This window comes from Nematolebias whitei, chromosome 2, assembly GCF_014905685.2.
Source record: "Nematolebias whitei isolate Nwh7 chromosome 2, NemWhi1, whole genome shotgun sequence".
Taxonomy (NCBI): domain Eukaryota; kingdom Metazoa; phylum Chordata; class Actinopteri; order Cyprinodontiformes; family Rivulidae; genus Nematolebias; species Nematolebias whitei.
The window spans coordinates 57,053,545-57,058,878 of NC_056499.1; the positions used below are offsets into that span (position 1 = coordinate 57,053,545).

The following is a 5,334-nucleotide window of genomic DNA, read 5'->3' on the forward strand; positions in this document are numbered from 1 at the left end:
TGTATATATATATGTATAAGTATGTATATGTATGTATGTATATATATGTATATGTATGTATGTATATATATGTATATGTATGTATGTATATATATGTATATGTATATATATATGTATATGTGTATATGTATATATATATGTATATGTATATATATATATATGTATATGTATATATATGTATATGTGTATGTATATGTATACGTGTATATGTATATATACAGGTCCTTCTAAAAAAATTAGCATATTGTGATAAAGGTCATTTGTTTCCATAATGCAATGATAAAAATGAAACTTTCATATATTTCAGATTCATTGCACACCAACTGAAATATTTCAGGTCTTTAATTGTTTTAATACTGATGATTATGGCATACAGCTCATGAAAACCCAAAATGCCTGTCCCAAAAAATGAGCATATTTCATCCCACCAATGAAAGACAAGTGTTTTTAATACAAAAAACGCCAACCTTCAAATAATCATGTTCAGTTATGCACTCAATACTTGGTCGGGAATCCTTTTGCATGAATGACTGCTTCAATGCGGCGTGGCATGGAGGCAATCAGCCTGTGGCACTGCTGAGGTGTTATGGAGGTCCAGGATGCTTCGATAGCGGCCTTAAGCTCATCCAGAGTGTTGGGTCTTGTGTCTCTCAACTTTCTCTTCACAATATCCCACAGGTTCTCTATGGGGTTCAGGTCAGGAGAGTTGGCAGACCAATTGAGCACAGTAATACCATGGTCAGTAAACCATTGACCAGTGGTTTTGGCACTGTGAGCAGGTGCCAGGTCGTGATGAAAAATGAAATCTTCATCTCAATAAAGCTTTTCAGCAGATGGAAGCATGAAGTGCTCCAAAATCTCCTGATAGCTAGCTGCATTGACCCTGCGCTTGATAAAACACAGTGGACCAACACCAGCAGCTGACATGACACCCCAGTTACTGTGGAAACTTGACACTGGACCTCAAGCAATATGAATTCTGTGTCTCCTCTCTTCCTCCAGACTCTGGGACCTTGATTTCCAAAGGAAATGCAAAATTTACTGTAATCAGAGAACATAACTTTGGACCACTCAGCAGCAGTCTCAGGCGAGATGCTTCTGACGCAGTCTCTTGTTCAAGAGTGGCTTGACCTGGGGAATGTGGCACCTGTAGCCCATTTCCTGCACACGCCTGTGCACGGTGGCTCTGGATGTTTCTACTCCAGACTCAGTCCACTGCTTCCGCAGGTCCCCCAAGGTCTGGAATCGGCCCTTCTCCACAATCCTCCTCAGGGTCCGGTCACCTCTTCTCGTTGTGCAGCGTTTTCTGCCACACTTTTCCCTTCCCACAGACTTCCCACTGAGGTGCCTTGATACAGCACTCTGGGAACAGACTATTCATTCAGCAATTTCTTTCTGTGTCTTACCCTCTTGCTTGAGGGTGTCAATGATGGCCTTCTGGACAGCAGTCAGGTCGGCAGTCTTACCCATGATTGCGGTTTTGAGTAATAAACAAGGCTGGGAGTTTTTAAAAGCCTCAGGAATCTTTTGCAGGTGTTTAGAGTTACGTCGTTGATTCAGATGGTTAGGTTAATAGCTTGTTTAGAGAACCTTTTCATGATATGCTAATTTTTTGGGACAGGCATTTTGGGTTTTCATGAGCTGTATGCCATAATCATCAGTATTAAAACAGTTAAAGACCTGAAATATTTCAGTTGGTGTGCAATGAATCTGAAATATATAAAAGTTTCATTTTTATAATAATAATAATAATAATGTCATCACAATGTCAGCACTGTATGTTACCATACAATGGCGAAATTAGTCTCTGCATTTAACCCATCCACCACCAGGTGGTGCAGTGGGCAGCTATTGAAAGCACCTGGGGGACATCATTACATTATGGAAAATAATGACCTTTATCACAATATGCTATTTTTTTTAGAAGTACCTGTATATGTATATATATGTGTATATGTATATTCAATTCAATTCAAAAATACTTTATTAATCCCAGAGGGAAATTAAATGTTGTAGCTCATTTTCCTTGTTTCATAAAAGAGTTGTTCTAGATGTTGATGGTTGTGGGCGGGAAGGATCTCTTGTGATGGTCCGTCTTATAGCAGATCTGAAAAAACTGGCCACAGATGTTGATCCGTTTACTTGCACTTGGTTGGCCTCCTGGGCTTCAGGACCACCTGAATGTTGTGCAGAAATCCTCCCAGTGCGATGGCCACTCCTCCCAGCAGCTTGTTGAGCTCCTCGTCACTGCGGACAGCCAACTGTAGGTGCTGATGGACGATCCTGTCCTTCTGCTGTCATGAGCCACGTTTCCTGCTAGTTCCAGGATCTCAGTGGTCAGGCACTCGAGCACAACTGGCAGGTAGATGAAAGAGCGTCCACAGAACATCCTTTTCAACTCATTTGAAATTTAGGGCCATAGTTGAGATATTATTTGAGCTTTTGAGATGTTAATCAGCTGCTGCTGGTTGTAGACACTGCCTTGTTGCCATGGTTACGCATCATAACAAATGTCCAAAACTAAAAAAGTTTCAGTAAAAATCCTTCCAGCTGCACAGCATCTGATACCAGAGGAAACAATCATCCAAAAAACACGACCCACATCCAGAAAAAGAGGAATTAAAGTTTCCAAAAGCAAAATCTCAGAATTAAAGTAACAGAGCTGCTCCAACATGCAGCCACCTTGAGCGGCGCAATTCTAGAACCTAAATATGTATATATATGTATATATATATATATATATATGTGTGTATATATATATATGTGTGTATATATATATGTATATATATATGTATATGTGTATATATATATGTATATGTGTATATATGTATGTATATGTATATATGTATATGTGTATATATGTATGTATATGTATATATGTATATGTGTATATATGTATGTATATGTATGTATATGTATATATGTATATGTGTATATATGTATGTATATGTATATATGTATATGTGTATATATGTGTATATATGTATATGTATATACAGTATGTATGTATATGTATATATGTATGTGTATATGTATATGTATATACAGTATGTATGTATATGTATATATGTATGTGTATATATATTTGTATATGTATATTCAACCTTTATTGATACAGGTTAGTTCCATTGAGCCACAAGGACTCATTTACAAGAGAGACCTGGATTTGAACAAAGAGTGATGACAACAGTGGATAACAAACTGTTTTTAATTGTAAAACAAACAAACAATAAAAAAACTTAAAATTGTCTGAATCATTTTTGAATTGTTGTTGTTGTTGTTGTTGTTGTTGTTGTTGTTGTTGTTGTTGTTGTTGTTGTTGTCGTTGTTATCAGTGTCTTATCATGTTGTGCTCTGGTCCAGTGTCTTCATGGACGATGTGTGTGAGGGTGGACATGTTTGGAGGTTGCTGTGTTGAAGCTCCATGGATCAGCCTCTCTGCAGCTCTCAGCTCCTTCACTGAGCCTTGAGGGAATCACTGAGCTGCTCTTGTTCTTCACAGTTAGAAGGTGGGAGCTCTCGTCAAATCATGATCTCCAGCATCATCTTGTTCATGCCAGGCTTTTCATCCACTGACCACACACACCTGGAAACATCAGGGGGACCAGTAGCTGTTTAACACATCTGGAAGGAAACCAGTGAGGTTTTAATGTGACCAGTATGATATGATGTTATGTGGGGGAGTGGTGGAGCAGAGGTTAGAAGATGGGCCTGTGATCAGGAAGTCGCAGGTTCAACTCCCGGTACCGTCAACATCAAAATGAGGTGGAAAAGGTGAAACACCCACACCTGCCTCCACCCTCATTGGCCCCACCCTGGTCCCCTGAGCAAGGCACTCAACCCCCACCATCTGCTCCTAAACAGGTCTCTCTAGAAAATGAGTTCTCGTGACTCAATGAGTCGACCTGGATAAATAAAGGTAAATGAAAAATAAAAGTTTAAAATAGAAATACTCAGAACTTAAACAAAACTCCAATTATGATGCATATCTGTTGATAATGAACCAAAGCTGCTGAAATAGTGAGTATGCTTGTTAGAAAAATATTCCTGTCATCAGATCTCAGTCAGCTTCATTGCAGCTGAACACCGTGTTACACTGAACATCACATCAGCTGGTGGACATAAATACAGTACAGTAATATTATATTCACAAAATACTAACAATAATATGTTCATCTTACTTGTGAAAAGTTATCCCCCGAGACCTGACGTCATCAGTCCGTCGATTAGAACAGAAATAAGCTGCGAAGTGCTGAGACATCTTCTGCTTTAACCAAATAAGGACGACCGCTCCAAGATGGCGGCCGAAAATCCTACGCCGCAGCAGCCAATGAGGCATCTAGTGTTTATATCTATGGATACAGGTACTACTGGAGGACACGCCCACTCCTGATGACATTCCTCTAGGACGCGCCCACTCATGACGTCACGGCCGGACTAGGATTTGGGAGAGCCGGAAAAGCTGTGTTGAGATCCGAAGGAGAAACTGCGGATTCCCGGATCGTTTCTGCGTCAGAGCGACGGTGGGACTGAACCGACACCACCTGTGTGGATTCAGTAAGGGAGCCGAGTTATCTGTGTAGGAGACGGTGAGTGAACAACACCTGAAGAAAACGCACGCGCCCGGTGGTTGATCGTTCCAGAAGTTAGCTTTAGCCCGCTAAGCTAACAGACTACTGGATCAGGGACCACCAGAACCAGGTTGAGACAGGGAACACCAGAACCAGGTTGAGACAGGGAACACCAGAACCAGGTTGAGACAGGGAACACCAGAACCAGGTTGAGACAGGGAACACCAGAAGCAGTCTGGTTCTCAGCCGCTTTCCATCTAATTATGGCCACTTTACCTGTGAATGAGTGGAGGGGACATGGAAGAAGAGAAAAGCAGGACACGAAGACATTTAGTTGACCTGATGGTTGAAACAGGTGGAAACAACACCTGACCTTTTTCCACAGAAGCCAACACCGAAATGTTTTGGTGTAAAATAAGACATGTTTGAAATATTATAACTAGTGATCAAATGGTTTTTGTCCTTCATAATGACAGAAGTTCTGCTTGTCATACCTGGACTAATGGGGTGGGGTTCTGCTGTGGGTCCCGTCACGTTCCAGCTGCTTCCTGTTCTGAACACACTGACCAAACTGGGCTGAGCCCAAGGTTGGGATTGAAGCAGGATTATGTTCTACAATCCTGAACTCAACCATAAACCTATTGAATCACAGCATGGAGTACACACACACTGACACACACACACACACACACACACACCAAGACACACACACACACACACCAAGACACACACACACACACTGACACACACCAAGACACACACA

General features: G+C 40.9%; 1 protein-coding gene across 1 annotated transcript in view; it reads left to right on the forward strand.

Annotated features, from left to right (window-relative positions):
* Positions 1 to 4,434: 4,434 nt before the first annotated feature.
* Positions 4,435 to 5,334, forward strand: part of LOC119424963 (src substrate cortactin) — a gene marked incomplete in the record, with an annotated part of 68,792 nt that continues 67,892 nt past the window's right edge. Inside the window, 1 exon segment of the mRNA XM_037692488.1 lies at positions 4,435 to 4,589.